This window comes from Aegilops tauschii, chromosome 4 (assembly GCF_002575655.3).
Source record: "Aegilops tauschii subsp. strangulata cultivar AL8/78 chromosome 4, Aet v6.0, whole genome shotgun sequence".
NCBI classification, from domain to species: domain Eukaryota; kingdom Viridiplantae; phylum Streptophyta; class Magnoliopsida; order Poales; family Poaceae; genus Aegilops; species Aegilops tauschii.
In genome coordinates this window covers 517,117,533-517,134,651 of record NC_053038.3, presented here as the reverse complement: position 1 = coordinate 517,134,651, position 17,119 = coordinate 517,117,533, and the positions used below count along the sequence as shown (strand labels likewise).

Genomic DNA, 17,119 nt, shown 5'->3' with positions numbered 1-17,119 from the left:
AGGGAAACATACCACGCTGAAACAAGACAAAGTGTCAAAACCAGAAAACATAACACGAACTTCAAAGCAACGGTGGACGGTGGATCCATATACAGAACATCCCGTGCAGGCTTGAATATCGTGTCTCATGTCTAGATTATTGTCGACTTTGTGAACCCATCAAACAAACATGCATGCATATAGGAGTACATCGAAATTAGTTCACGTGTTAAGCATTCCAATTTTTTCAATAAAGGGAATATATTAATATCATGAAGATACCAATTACACCCGGCCTCTATAACAACACAATATTCTAATGGCATTACGGATGCACACAGCCAAAAGAAAAAAGAAGAAGCTAAAAAAAAAGCCCCGCTACAGAGTTCCAGTCCTTGCAGCAGCAGCACAACCACCATCAAAACAACACCTGAAGTCCAAGTTCTCCAAAAGCGACGCCTCAAAGAAGGAAACTGTTCACAAACACCGTCGTCACCCGATCGTAGATCTTGGTCTTTCACCCCGAAGATAGTCTCCGCTCTCAAAACAATGCCAACAAAGCCATTGCCAGGCACAACCAATTAAGGCCAGACATTGGATTTTCATCCTGAGAGGTAAGACTTTGAACTGCATCTGTGCTGCCACCCCCACTTACATAGCTGCTACAAAATCCGAAACTCCAAGCAAGTTCCTCATCGCCACAAAGGCTCCAATCACCATTACTAGTCCTTCGATCTCGGCTTCCATGACATTCTGCGCCTCTGGCTTCACCATGGAACTAAATATATCCCATGATGGCAACAGATAGCAGAGCTTCGCACCGCTCCTTCCTTAATAGAGAATCAGTGGACACGACCGAATCCCACCCGATCCAGCAATCTCCAGGCATAACATGCCCATGGGAGTTCGCTGGCGGAGCCTTCCGGAACCCGACACTCCGACCAGATCAAGAAGGACACAGGCGTCAGGCAAATCTTTGTCTTGTCACTTGAGGAACCCTAGGACTGCGCCCCTTAAATCAGGCAGAACCTGCAGCCCCCACGCCGTTGCGGCACCCCGGATCAGATCGGTCAGTGCGCGGATCTGACGCCGCATCGGGAGCAGCAGGGGCGCCGAGAAAGGGCGCCTCAATGGTAGCCAACAGCACGCCCCCGCGCATGGAGGAGCAGGCCACGCAAACACCATGGCCGGCCACTGCCTCGGCCTTGAATCTGAGGGGAAAATGTCGCGCCGCGAGAGAGAGATCGCCCCGCCGCTGCCGTCCGCGGGACGGGCTTAGCCCCGTCGCCTCCTCCAGCAACGGTGAGGGGGGGGGGGGGGGGGGGGGGGGGGGGGGGGGGATGGAGGGGTGGGGCTTGCGGTGGCCGGCGGCTGGATCTCCCCCCCTGTCGCCCGTGAGAACGACGCGGGGTCTGGACGTGTCCAGCGCAAATACAAGTTGGAAAGATGGACGGTTCCAATGATGGTACGCACGGAATATCCTACAATTGTACTCGTAGTAATAGTAGTGGTGGTGGTGGCAAATAATGTTTGCAAGAAAGTAAAGAGTCAAAATCGATTGATCATGACATGAACGATGCACTTGCACTTGCACTTGTGTGCTACAACCCGGCCTGGCTATAAATACCACTCCAAGCAACCCAGGAAAAGCATCCCAAGTTAGCGAAGCCCACCTAGCGCTGAGCCACAAGCCAGTACAATCCACATAGCAATGGCGCCCTACAAGCTCGCCCTCTTCCTCGCCATGAACCTGGCCCTCCTCGTGGCCGTGCATGGCTGCGGGTCATGTGGCAACACACCGCCCGTCCCACTCCCAAGCCCGAGATCGCCGTGCCCCCGCCAGCTCCCGTGCCATCTCCGCCTTCGCCCGGCGGTGGGGGCGGCGCCTGCTCAAGCGACACGCTAAAGCTGAAGGCGTGCGCCAACGTACTAAACCTGCTAAGAGCATCTCTAATAGAAGCGTGCAGGCGCGGCGCGCTAAAAGTTTTTTACAGCACCCGAATAACGCTTTTGCGCGTCGAACTAGTCAGTTGCTTCACCAGGCGCCCAAAAATTTTAGCGCGTAGCAGGCGCGGTAAAATAGAGCGCGTGCGCCCAGCCGGCGCACAAACAACACATACAAGATGATCTCAAACATCCAAAATATGCAAATTTCACACAAACAAGATTATCTCAAACATCAATGAGAAACATAGCATAGTTCAAAATATGCAAAGTTCGCACAAATAAGATGATCACAAGCAAGTCATGACAAACAAGTTCACACAAACGAATTAAACATGAACAATCATTCCTCATCTTCTTCCTCCTCATTTGCCTCTTCTGGTTCGTCCGTTTTTTCTTCCGACTCCCCATCCTCTTGTTTGTCCTCGCCTTCATTGGAAAGTCGGACGGTGTTTGCACTATCTACAAAGGCATCATGCGAAAGCATGTGAGGCACACCGGAAGCTGCCATGCCACCCATGCCTCCCGTAGGTGCTCCCATGCCTCCCATGAGAGACGCAAAACAAAAGAACACATTATCACTAGAAACACAAAAGATGAAGCATGAACATAGAAGAAATGATGAGCATGGGATGCATCAGAGGCATGGGAAAATGGCACTCACCCTATCTCTATCATTAGTGCCACTTGGGTTTATCTTGTGAACCGCCATCATTGTCGCCGCCCACTTTTGACAATCTTTCTTTATCATCGACCACCGGGAGCGAAGAGAACTTTCGGTGCGCTCAATTCCACTCTTGTTGTATGTGTCAAAGAACTCCTTCATCCGAAGCCAATATGTATCTCTAGTTTCGTCCATTCCAACGGTGGCATCCATAGACACATTCAACCATGTGTTGCAAAGCAAGACGTCTTCGGGGACGGTGTAGTTGGAAGCCCTTCCTTTCGGTGCATCGATCAAATCCTCACCCTCATCACCCACTTCATATTCGTCTTCATCAACTTCATTGGTTTGAGACCAATTGTTAGAGCCAACACCCATAGTCGACATATATGCCTCATCATTGAAACTACAAAGTAGTATGACAAAGGAAAACTAATCAATCTATCACCCGTGCACATTTGTGAACAACAACAAAACAAAAACAAAAACTATACCTTGTGGGCATTTCATCAAGCATTATGTGTGCATCAGCTGCCGGCGCAACAAATTGCGAGGTATCCGGCGCTTCGGGCGGTGGAGGCGTCGCCGGCCTCACTCCTGCCTTCTTCTTCATCACCGCTTTCCTCTTTTTTTGGGACGCCGTAGTTGTCGCGGTCGCGGTGGCCGCCATGGTTCGTTTGGAGGCGGAGCTTCATGGCTTCGCAGCAGGCGGCGGCACGACGCCACCCTGCGCGCTCATCCGGGCAGCATGAAGAGCCCGCGCGCGAGGCCGGTGTTCGGAGCTTCAGCGGCGGCGGCGGAGGTCAAGCCCACGCTAGGGTTTAAAGCGGCGGCGGAGATGTCATGCGTGTATGGAGGGGTTAGCGGGATGTCCGTAGGCCCGTCCATGGCTGGTGGTCGCCGGCGGCGGCGCGGGGCGGGGCGAAAGCGGGCGCGGGCAGAGAGTTCAGTGGCGGTTATGCGCTTCGCACGCGATTTCTTTTTGTCGCGCGCGGTAGCGGACCCTGGAAAAAAGCAGCTTGCGATGCCGTTCTGTTCGGCGCGTGGAGTGGTTTTTAGCGCGCGTGCGATTTTTGCACGTCTGTTCAAGCTGCCGATTCAGTCACGCGCGCGCTAAAAATCCATTTTTTCAGGCGTGCGGTTTATTTAGCGTCTCTGTTGAAGATGCTCTAAAGCTCAACCTCGGCGTGCCGGCGAGGAAGGACTGCTGCCCGCTGCTTGGCGGACTCGCCGACCTCGACACCGCCGTGTGCCTCTGCACCGCCATCAAGGCCAACGTCCTCGGCATCAAGCTCAACGTCCCCGTCGACCTCGTCCTCCTCCTCAACCAGTGGGGCAAGACCTGCCCGGCCGACTTCACCTGCCCCAGCTGATCCACCCATCATCCATCGATCGATGCATCACAAACCATGCATCGCCATCATCACACTCGTCGCTTGTGCATGCATGCATGCTTACGTGTTCATTTCTTCAAGGGACTGCTTATAAGATGGTCGTCGATCATTATATTCCGATATGATATCTAAATGCATGGTTCGCATATTTGTAAAATGATATGTACATACTTGTAAACGGACGTGGAATAAAATGATTCAAGTTGTATTAACTCAACCCGAAATACATTGCCGGCTTGTACGCACGGATTATTGTACAATGAAGATCCACATCTTGTATCTGATCGAAGCAAACTATTGATAGAAAGAGAAGGATGGAAGAGCGCCCGTCCACAAAGTTACACTTTGCCCAGAAGGACAAAGCCTAGATTACATGGCGTTAATTTTCCTCAACAGCCCGTCTAGACAACTGAAACAAACAGGTACTCATGTTAACACGGAAGAAACCGGCCTGCACCCACTCTGATGCCACCTGAAGAACCTGGCAAAGCACGTCACGCATGCACGCAGTAGCACCGTCAAAAACCACCGCATCATGGTGCTTGCACGTTTCCCAGAGTACAAGAGTCGCAAAAGTGTTGATGTCCTTCCGATGCCGGATCAAGGATAGCGAAGAGCACCAATAGGCCTGCACTACAGGAAAATCCTGTTTTCCTGTGTGTTAGCCTATAAGCTGAGATATTTATCGCGTACCCGGCTTATGTTCACTCTAAGCCGAGTTGTGGGGGGGGGGGGGGGGGGGGGGGGGGGATAACACCCGGCAAACAAAATGCTCTTGGATTATAGTATAATGTAAGCCGTATGGTCCCAGAAAGCCCTCGGCTTACATAAATACACGTCATCCATACAAAAAATGCTCTCAGCTTATAGCGCACACTCGACAAAGATATATGCCACATGTGTACAATGAAGGTGGTTGACGGTGCCGTCATGAAGCACCCTGTAAGACGTGTGTTGATCTGGCCATCTGGGCGGTCGGTTTATACTGATAGCCTCGTATAACCACTCGGCTTATATATAACCGAGTTTTTTTACCACGACACTCGGCTTATACCTGATAAGCCGTCCACTATAAGCGGTGTACTATAAGCCGGGAGTTTTACTCGGCTTATATATAAATCGAGTTCAAATCAGCATAAGCCGGTGTATTAGGCACAAGGCTTACAATTTCTTTTCCTGTCATGTTGGGCACACACTCGCCATGACCCCAGGCCAAGAGTGCCTCGAACCTCACCAAGAGGGAGAAGACGCAAGACAGCAGCAGAGGATCCACGGTCTCCTGATCTTGATCGCACAATGGGCAGACAACCTGGTGAGGCAGGCCCCTCCTCGCTAGCATGTCAGACGTCCAAATCCGAGGATCCGCCAATTGAAGAATTTGCATCTCAACAGTGACCTCAAATGCTAGATGAAGCTCGCCCCAAGGCCGTGCTCTCGACCCACGAACTTACTTGTGTATGCCGAGCGAACCGAGAAATCGCCCGAGGTCTAACCGCAACAACTCACTTGGCATGGTTTTCTTTTTGTTAAGCTTAAGCAACACCGCAAAGAACAATGCATCTGCGAAATGGAAGGATGGTCTGGACAACGTAATCATAGGATCGCAAAGCTCAAATGTAAATCTTTATAGGTAAAGCAAATAAATTTTATTGTGGGAACACTTCGACCTAAATTTTGACATTGAGATAATTTGAATCAAATTTCAGCTTCATAATTTCACGCTAAATTAGAAACGGCTGACCTGATCGGTATTGACAATAGGGTCTCGGGCAACAGCTCATGGTAAAACCTGGCTCAAAGTGTCCATAAAAAGATCTGGCTCCCAGAACATCACAATACCGAAATGTATTGTATATACACACATGAATGTAGTGTTGTTATGATAGCCATTTAACATTGTCTAGCTAGATGAATCCCAGAAGGAAGAAGCACTTAACTGGTTGGGGTAGCCATACATCCGAATTAATGAATAGCTACCAATCATATGATCGAAATATATCATTACATACGAATGTATATGTATTAAACATATGCATAATTATTAATCGTGAGCATCATATGTTTCTGTTAGCGTCTAGACTGGGATCCTTTGGATGGGGATTACTAAGTTTGAGAGAATGAAACTATGTAGAAAATATCATACATAGTCCTTTTGGATGAAGGAATAATTATCCATGTAACAATTTCCAAGGACACTCTCTATCTTCTAAATTCCTACGGAACTTATGTCAATAGTTTCTTTTGATACAAACTTGTTGGTCAAATTTTATAGATTGCACCATTACAGAAAATTACAACAAATTTAATGATTTTTTTCATTTAAACAACATCAACATTCCACATGCATATGGTGATTTAAAGTTGTTCATGTTTGACTTTCGTATATCTAGAACGACATGTATTTCCAAATGGGGGAGCATTTTTCTTGGGAAACTAGCAGTGACGTCTTAATACTACGCTTTCTAGTTCCATCAGTTTCATGATGGTGTGTTACAAAAACAGTCCACCTTCTAGGCTGGTTTGAGAAGTACTAGTAGAAATGATGTTGTATGATTTGGCTAGCTTGACCTTTGATTGTCTCGGCTCATGAGGCCTCGAGAACATTTGCAATTAGCAGCTGCCTTAGATTAAGAATTTCTACCAGCACTTCCGGTCCAAAGATCAAGACGAATTCGATCCGGACAAAGCACAATTACCAAAGCGAATCGCGAATGGTAATGGAGTTCGTTTATTGATAATATGAAATCCGTAATCTACCTTTAGCTTGCTTTTGGAGGGAACTTGGTGGAATTTTTCTTTGTGGTTTATAATAGTGAATTGCCTAAAATGTCCTTCATGTCCAAATATAGTACCAGAATATTTTTTGGTTATTGTCTAATTTGGGCCACTGGATAAAAAATGAAATTAATATGAGTATTGTAAAGGACTCAAAATATATACTCCCTCCGTACACAAAAACCAATAACATTTTAGACTTGTCTCACATGAAAGTTGTAAATATCGATCACCAATTCTATTTTAATTCTTTTGCGGGGGACGACCAATTCTTTTTTACATTCTTTTAAAAGATATCTATTTTATATTAGTTGATCTGAAAATAGAAAATCATTTGTATTGACAAGTGCAATTTATTTTGTTGTTGTTAGGACATCTCCAACGTCGACCCTTGAACCGCCCGCATACGTTCGGACTGCGTGGTTCGTACGTGTTGTGTCATCCAACGCAAGCCTGTATCGGTCCACCAAGCGCTCCAGACGTGCTTTTTCCCGCAAACCGGAGACAAACTAGGGGGCTTTGTAGGCCTCCGGACTGTTGCACGTCCGCTCCTGACCATCCTGGCCCACCCAAACCGCCTCCCTTGCCTACGCGCGCTTCCCGCCCGAAACGGCCAGCACCGCTCCAGAGCGTCAGTGCCGTATTCACGCCCTGCCAGAGCGTACACGATGTCTCATTGGCGCCGGCATTGAAGCAGCGTGCCAGCTGAGTGACTGCCGCCCGCGACTCTTCTCAGTGCACGCTACCATGTCGCGTTCAAACGACACCACAGCCATCCGGCCGTCCATCTGCCGACTACATTAATGACATGTGGTTGCTGAGGAACCTACTCCGGCGTCACCCATCCAACTCTTTGTCACCCACCATTGCCATTCGCCCGCTATACAAACTGCAGCCTCGGCCATAGCCACAGTCATGCTCCTCCGGCCCATTTCCCCTCTCCGCACCACTCCCACTATTGCCTCCTTGCGCTCCAAAGCTCTTTTGGACGGACTATTTCTGGAGTAGAAGAACGAGATGGCCGCCATTGCTGCCGGCTGGCAGGCCAGCAGGCAGCCGGAGGCCGACGACATCCTAATGGAGGATGATCCCTTCTAAGGCCATCTGCAACCACGAGAAACGGCCCATTTTCAACTTGAAAAACATCAGTTCTTCTAAGGCCATTTGCACTCCATCCCGTCACTGGAATACTGATCGGATACGCTCTCCCATTCTTGAATCTCAAGTTGTCAGCTCTCTAGTTTGTGTCATAGTCTTGAAATGATCCCTTCTAGTAGCAACCGAATTGACTCAATGTTTGTACATTTTTCGATAAAGGGCGATTTTATTATCTCAAAATGTAGCATCAAGCGGATACAAAGCATTATGAGTAACACCCGGCCTCTACATAATTAGGACGCACATGGCCCAATCTAAAGGTCTGACAAAAATTGATGAAAGAAAACCGACAAATTGGCAACAGTAGAGCCCTATAGACCGACACTACGCCTATGTCGATGGAGGTGGTGGATCGATCCGAAGGTTATGTTGTCACCCATGTTGGGGAAAAACCTCCATAGCTACCTGCTCCAATGGCATACACCCCCCGCCTTGAACATCGGTTGGTCCTCAGGTCGTTGTAACATAGACCACATGTGTAGCAATTGCGTACACCGGAAAATAACCTGTAGAGGAGAAGTATTTTTTCCATTAAAAACCAAATCATTTCTACATAGCCAAAGCGACCAAATTAAGGCATACGCTCCCACCCTTATTAGCGTTTTGAACCTATTTGAAGTACCATCCAACCAATGACCAAAAATATTGGCAACACTTGTGGGCGGATACAAATTTGACGCTATTTGAATGACTGACCACGTAGAACGTGCAAATTTGCATTGGAAAAGAAGATGTTTGATTGTCTCGTCATGAGTACAAAAACAACACTTCTTACTCCCTTGCCAGTTGCGTCGTGCGAGATTGTCTTTGGTTAACACAACTCCCCTACGAAGATACCACATGAAAATTTTCACTTTTAGTGGAATCTTGGACTTTCAAATTTTCTTGTTATTACTCACTGGTACCTCAGAATGTGTGAGCGCATGATACATAGAGTCTACAGTGAAAGACCCTGGTAGTAAGGTTCCAGTGAAACACATCCCGGCCTTGTGTCAAGTTAATCGAATCCAGTCGGGATAAAAGATTATGCCATGACACAAGTCGGGGGCCTATCAAATCCCGTGTGAACGAAATATTCGGCGGGGATGAACTGAGCATTTGCATCTAGAGAGAGCAAATTTTGAATGCATCCTCATTAGTATATCCTACTACATCGCTCGGCCACATGTACAACTAGATATGTAGAGCTTCTCTGCCGAACTGATGGAGATCGACGTTCGTCTGTGTGTAGCTAGGCGACCCTGCCGACATGGAAGGATATATCCATGCCTATGTGAACCCTTAATCGACCATACAAAACTATAAGGAAATAGAATATACCTGACCAGTAATATATGTGAGAGTACCAGCACCGCACAAACTTCGAGACCACTTGCATAAACGATAAGTTAGCGATCCATTTGACAACGATCAATCGACGCGTGAAATGGGCAGCAGATTCGTGCAAATAATCAGTAACTGGACGTGGGTACGTAGACGTTTAGCTGTTCTCGATCGATCGTGTGAAATGAAGAATAAAATGTCTCCGTTGGTCACATCATGCATGTTTGACCTAACGGCATGCATGCATACATACTCCCTCCGTTTCTAAGTCTCTCTAGACATTTTAATACGGACTATAAATGTATATATACATATTTTAAAATGTACATTCAATCATTTTGCTCAGCATGTAGTCTATATAGAAATCTCTAAAAAAATGTATTTAGAAACGGAGGGAGTACATTCGGTCTGACACGTCTCATTGGACTGCTCAATGTCTCTGAACCATTAAACCCATTATGCGTCACGTGAAGGGCGGCTAACCAGCTATGTCACATAATGCAAGTTGGTTGGACACGGTGAAAAAGCTTTTGGGATATTATTTTTAGATGAAGGTGAGGAGTTTTTTATTTTATTTTTCTTTTTAGATAGAGGTGATGACCTCACACTTTTTTTAATGGAGGGCTGCGCAAAGTGACGCTCGCTAGTAGGCTGTGCTGGTAATTCTTTTTTTTTTTACTCTTTTTTAGATGAAGGTGAGGATTTTTTTTAATGTTTTTCTAGATGGAGGCAGGGCTTCATGTATTTTTTTAATGAAAATATGCGCACAACTTTCTCTCAAGCGGCGCCACCGGGTGACGCCCCAACCACTAGTCAGGTATCATGGGTCACCAATCTCGGCAGCTGACATACCTGACAAGGGAGACTACCTCTTTATTCACTTTTACTACATGGTATTTTTATGAGTGAGGGCTTTTGGTGGCCGGGCTACAGGCAGGCCGCAATCTCATCCATTCGAATGGGCTTTGGGATTGGCGATCCGTCATTTCACTGCTGTGGGGTGGCAGGCCTAGTGGGTGAATTATGGTCCGTGATACAGCTAGGCTTCAATAGGCGTATTGTGTTCGGCCCATTACCCGTTCCTGTACCCCGGCCCGCGGCGTGACTCGGTGGCCTGGACAGCAGTTTTGGTACAGAGCGATCTTTCGAAACAGCACATGTTATATGGGCCCGGTGACATGTGTGGAGCAGGTGGATCCACGCGTGTGGGTTTCCTCGGCATTACCCTCTCCTCCACAGAAAGCTTGCGTCCGCGGCTGCTCTCTTTTTCCACACGGGCGCGCTGCGGAGGCGATTCCCCACCGGCGAGATGTCGACGGACGGACTGGAGGTCAACGGGTATCTTCTTGTTCCTCCAAGTTCTCTCTCCCCCTAGTTCCTCCCCCCACTTTTCTTTGCAAATCCATTCACTGATGGCGCTAGGTTTGACTGCAGGAGCGGTGGAGCTAACATCACCGGATGGAAAAGTGCTGTGTTCCCGGTGGAATCCCAAGATTCCATGAGTTCTCCAGCCCTAGAGCTCGAGAAGGACGAAGAAGCAGCGGTGGTTGGAGATGGGCAGAGATACGAGGTGTGCTCTGAAGCTACAAGCGACTGGACGAGGAGGTGCGGTTTTTTCTGTCCCCCCATCATGCTTCATTCGCATCTGCTCAGCTTAAGAGATGCATTCTCGACATACCCTGCTGGTACAATCCTGTGATGGATTATTTAGAAAGACCAAATATCAAACAGTTAAGTGTCTGATTTGTGCTGTTTGAGTCGTGTCCGTAGTAGGAGACGCAGAGAGTAATGGTTTCAGGTTGTTCGTTTTAGATTTCTGAATAGCTTTCTGGTTCGTTTTTTGGATTCTAGGATTAATAAGACCAACCTGTCATTGACACACAGTATCTGTGATGTTTGGATTCCTAGCATGCTCTGTTGGATCTTGAAATTATGGATGTTTTTTGTGTATGTAGCAGGCTGCAAAAATAGATAGAATGAGTTATGCTAATCATGGGCGTGCATATTTGGATTACGTAACTAGAGCTGCTTTCTTATGGTGAAATACATAAATGCAAATTAGTAGGCGATACTGAACTATGTAGTTTTTCGATTTTAAGTGTGGCGTCTGACATTTAGGCAAGAGTAAGCGAGATAACTTTTTGTTGTGATTATGGCTGGAGTACTGAGACTCACCGCGCATGCAGACACAAAATCTTTTTTGTTTGGATTCTAGGATGAGTGTGCTGGACCTTAAAAAGATGGCTGATTCTGTATTCAAAAAGTCTGGAAAAAAGAGGATGAGTTATACCAATTATGGTTGTGGATTTGGCTTTTGTAAGTAGAGCTGGTTTCCGATGGTGACAGGAGAAATGCATTTTTTCAGCTAATAGTGAGCTGGATATGTGTATGTGATTTCTACCGTGGCGTTTGATATCTATGCAGTGGGGAGCCATATTTCATTAGTTTTTTTTGGGTTTCTCTAGTCTCTTGTGGTAGTAGGTATCTTGATCATACGAAGTTTTCCGGCGCATGCAGATCTTTTGCTGTTATTGATTTATGCTAGTGCTATACCATGAATAGATAACTAATTGATGGTTGTTCTTTTTGATGTGACACACTGGCTCAGGGTGAGGCTCGGGAAAGCACCTGATGAGAGGGACATGAACCGCGACAGGAAAACAGCGCTTGAGCTGTCTGTCCGTGCTTATGCTGAAAAATGTGAAGGGCATGTCATCAATCCAACAATTGGCACGGAATTTGACTCGTTGGATGAGGCATATGAGTTCTACAATCTATATTCATGGGAAACTGGGTTTGGTATACGGCTGGCGAAGAGCAGGCTCAATGTGCAGAGAACAAGATGTATGCAAGAGATTGTGTGTGCATGTGCAGTACGTCTGTGTAAACAAAACATGTTTCTTCCTGGTTTTTTGCACGGTACGTCTGTGTGAATTCAGATCAACCGCTCGTGTCTTGCAATGTGCTGCTGTTTACCAAACAGAAATCTTGGTTTTTTGCACGAGCTGCTGAAAGTTTCTTCCTGGTAAATTGTGAAATGTATCAATAGTTTTGGACTGAAATCTGCCATCATATAGATATGCATCTGATAAGTTCCCTGTCAGCGATCCATTTGACTCACTAAGGCATATGTTTGTAAATACTGTAATGTATTTGTACCGTTTGTGAACCATATCAAATTGCTAAGGTGGGTGATGGGTATTCCAATTATGCATTGTTCCTAGTTCTGTACGTAGAACATGATGTGTGTATTAGTATAAATCAGCACATGTTGTGTGTTAGCTTAAGTTATTTTGTCAAAATTTGTCGATTTTCAATTGAGTTCTAGTGATAATGGTTTGTGTTGTCTCATCAGGGTGAGAGTGGGAAAAGCATATCTGGAGAATTTGGAGAGGGAGGCCTGACCGAAAAAGTGCTCGCAAGCTAACTGCAAGCTGGTTGGTAAAGAGGGCTTGAGTGGGTAATTAAAAAGATGACTTAGCTGTCAATGTAAGGAACTCCGCCTATGTCTTCTAGGCATAGCCGATCCCAAGCCCGGGTAAAGGAGGAGGGTTGTGATAGGCTTGACGAGCCAACGTAAAAACTAGCCAGTCCCATAGGTATGAAACCCATTTGAGCGAGAGTAGTACTAGGATGGGTGACCTCCTGGAAAGTCCTCGTGAAAGGGTTTCATATCTAAGGGTTGTGATAGGCTTGGCGAACCAACGTAAAAACTAGCCAGTCTTTTGGGTATGAAACCCATTTGGGCGAGAGTAGTACTAGGATGGGTGACCTCCTGGGAAGTCCTCGTGAAAGGGTTTCATATCTAGCCTACCCCAACTTGTTTGGGATAAAAGGCTTCGTAAGTAAGTAAGTAAGCTGTCAATGTAAGGCAGTTGATATTTCAGTCATTTTTTAGTTTGATTCAGTAGTGGTCTGCATGCTAATCTGTGCAAAATCAAATACATGTGATATATCCTGCATATGGTGATGGTACATTGGAGTTAGGAGGTGATCAAGGGTCCAAAAAATTTCATGGCACAAATGTGTGACTATGCGTTCGATTGAAAAATGCTGTGCCAGTGATTGGTAATCACAAACAGGTTATGGAAATGGATAAGCAATGTGCATAGTCATCTGTGGAAGTTAATACTGAGTTTCAACTAACATTAGATATTTGTCAGTAAATACTACTCCCTCCGTAAAAAAAAATAAGAGCGTTTAGATTATTAAAGTAGTGATCTAAACACTCTTATACTCCTATTTCTTTACAGAGGGAGTACCAGTTAACTACCTTGCTATCATTACATACACTCTGATGTGTAAGTCCTCGTCCTGTTTACTCTCTAATCCAATATTGTAATCGGGAGAGCGGTTAATTTTATTTGCCAGTACTCATGGCACAGTCGGCGCGTGAGTGGAGCAAAGAACTTGTGCCAGTCGCTTACAGCGTACTGGTCAGTTCTGTACACGTATTCATGAAACCTTGTAAACATGTTCATGCGTGGCTGTTTATACAGGTTAAATAAGTTAACAGCATTGGCATTAATTTATCAAACTCGAGCCTACAGGTCATGGTTCATCTACGTGCACATTCAAACTTCTTGTAGATTAACGAGTGTAGGATGTCAAATACTAGATAAAATTGATTCCCAGATTAAACATAGAACTTTTCACACTAACGGGCTTGAGGAGTTTTATTTGTGCAGCCGCAAAAAACGAATTAATCTGGATGCGCTTAATCAAGGGTGGCTAACAGTGGCTAATGAAGAACAAATCTTAACAGTCAGCTGGCCGGCATTGCTCCACGATTCCTCTAGTCGAACTTGTGGCCAGCCATGGAATCCGGTCACGTACAGGTCTGCGTCCTACTGTGCATGGCTATGCACTCAGCTACGCGGTGTGCGTACATGTCAGACCAAGTGGTGGAAGTCTATATTCGTTTGCATGTGGTGGGACCTACCTGGCTGCCACCAAAGTGAGGTTGCAGACGTGAAGCGCTAATGCAAATCGGCCATTATAGATGAACATGGCGTAATTATTCAAGACTAATACTTCTAGATCTATCGCATTCAGCATTAGGACGCACATGTGGCTAAGCTGTTCCAAATTTCTAGCGTGTAAAACAGATAAAACTCAAGTCCAAGTTTAGTGGTACTGGCTTTTAAACACAAACAGCAGCGTAACCGTGCTGCATTTGCTAGTCAAAACGGACAGACAAATTAACACTCAAACAAAATAAACTTGCTTAGTTCGTGGAGAGCTAATGGTGAACGAACATGCGTGTTCGCTGGCCGCCGGTGCTCCACGTCCGCCCTTGACCAGCTAGTGGTCTCCGCTGGCCAACGATCCTCCACGGCATGCACGCACAGGTCTACAGCTCGCACAGCAGTGCGTACATGTCAGGGGCACGTCCGAGTCTAGATGGCTTTGCATGTACGTGGGCCTCTTTGGTTCTACACAAGCCCTCTCCTCTGCTCACCAATCGACCACGACGTGCATGCACGGGTCGTACAAGTCTGCACGCGCATGGGGCATCAGTACTAAAAAGCCCAACGCTGTGCGTACATGTCAGTTGAGTGTAAGAGGCCTAGGTGCTTTTGCATGTGGGTGGGTCAGAGCTGGTTGAATACAAGCTGAAAATAAATGGAATACAGGCGGTATACACTCACAGCGGGAATCCTAATGCTGGCCAGAAGGCAGGGATAGCGGCCTGCCTGTAGCGCGGCCACCAAACGCATTTTTCGGTATTTTTATAGCCTTTTCTATATCTTGAACTACTTTGACGAAACTAAGTTCAATTGACACTTCAAAATCCTGACGGCGCGTCCGTCAAAGATCACGAACGTTCTCAACAACAGGGCTGCCATGGGGCGGCATGACGACGGGTCTACGGTATTGCCGATAATGGCCTAAATCCACGGCACATGTGATCGACCAGAGAGAAGCTGACGATTGGATCGTGGATCCCATTGATTGGTGGGCGAGCACAGTCAGGATCTCAGGTACTCTATTTCCTCCTTTAATATTAGTCTTTCATATTTTGGCTCAAATTTTAACCGTAAATTTCTGTAATATAATGTATCAGTTTTAGTAGTAAAAACAATAACATTTGAATCTTCACTTGAATATGAATATAATGATGTAGTTTTTATGCATGTAACTTATATTTTCTTAGTTAAATATATGATCAAAATGATATTATGAACCTGAACGAAGAAAGTATGCACCAACGATGCTTGCCTTAGGGTTGGGTCACATGTTGTGGAGCCGATTGGTATCACAAGGGGGCAACTTGCACGGCCTCCACATAGTCAAACTGGTTTGTGAATTTTAAATCCTATGGAAAAGGTACCCTCTTCTTGCTCAAGCCATGGTTCGAAAGGAGCCCATTACGCGAGGATTTCTTGGCTCTCTTTGCAGTCTACTCGGATCCGATGCTCTTGGTTGCCTCGGCATCCAATAATGGGGATTTAATATCTTCTGACGAAAATTTGGCCGCGAGGAAATGTTTGCATATACCAATTTGCGTGGAGAGGGGGTGATGGAGCAATTGCTCCCTCGCTGTGGGGGTCCTTGGATGTTGTTTCTTGGCACCTGGCTCCTTCGGGGCTCTTTTCTGTCAGGTCGTCATACCGTGCCTTATGCCATGTGACAACCTTTGCATGGACCACACCCCTGTCTGCCTCTGAAGATCAAAATCACCGCTTGGCAGCGGCTCCATGATCTCCTCCCCTTAGGTGCTTATGTGGCAAAGTGGCATATGTCGGGCGATGGATTTTCCCTCTTTGTGTGGCTCTTTTTGGGATCCACTTTTTCTTTTCTTGTCATGTTGCTCGGTTCTTAGGGAACTTTGTTCATGAGGCTCCGGGGCCTGAGTGGCAGACCTTGGACATGGGCAAGTTCCTAGAGGTTCTTTCCAGCCATATCGGTAGGAGGAGGTGCTTCTTCTTGGTAGTGTTCACGGTGATGATCTAGACCCTGTAGACTGCATGCACCAAGATGGTTATCAAGCTGGTGTTTCTATGATGTGCTTATGGCTATGTTTAAATTTCTGTTTCTTGTAGTAGTGGTACCTGCTTTGTAGGCAGCGAGACAAGCACCGACTACGCGGCATGATTAATGATCTTCTGGGGGCAGGACACCAACTCGCTCCGCCCCCTAGCCAGTGATCTTTTGACTCCATCGATTCATGAATCACTTTTTATTTTGCACTCGACATGTTTTTGTTGTCACCCTTGCAATACCTCCTATATTCTTTCATATACTTGAACTATTTGTCCGGACGTGGTGATTGCTTTATTTATGAAGTGGGATGAAATCCTATTTCGAGTAAAATGAGCATGGGTTGAGATTAGCAGGCGAAGGGTTTTAGATGATGTGTGGCTAGTAGTTTTATTTGGGTCTACACGGTTTAGGTTAGGCCTTCATTATTACTAATTACCTACAAAATAATATGGGAGCTTATAGTGGTACGCAGACATGCATGCGTGCACATCGAGAATTCATCGTGGCATACCCTATACACAAGCATTGTTATTTTGGTACTATATATAATTTCCACAGTTGTAAGACCAGAAAAAGATGATAAAACTCCAGTTTATTCCTAGAAGAAGTTTAGAATGCGCCCCAAGGGGTGATCGAGCAAACGTGATAGAAGTCTTCAAGAATCACCCCCGCGTAATTGAAAAGGCCATTTATTATTCTTGGTTATCCTCATTTCCCTTCTAACATATTTCCATTTGAAACCAGGTTATCCAGTCGCTTCTATGCACTTTATACGAAGGAGAGTGGGTGTTCCCCCAAAGAGAATATGATGGGCTGGCTCATTTTCTCGGTGTCATTTTTTTGGGTTTTCACATTTGTGTGAAGTTTTTCCATTTTCATTTTTCTCATTTTTTAT

General features: G+C 46.1%; 1 pseudogene; it reads left to right on the top strand.

Moving 5' to 3' along the window:
- The first annotated feature begins 1,684 nt into the window (after positions 1 to 1,684).
- On the top strand, positions 1,685 to 3,960 carry LOC109754816 (cortical cell-delineating protein-like; annotated as a pseudogene).
- The last annotated feature ends 13,159 nt before the right edge of the window (positions 3,961 to 17,119 follow it).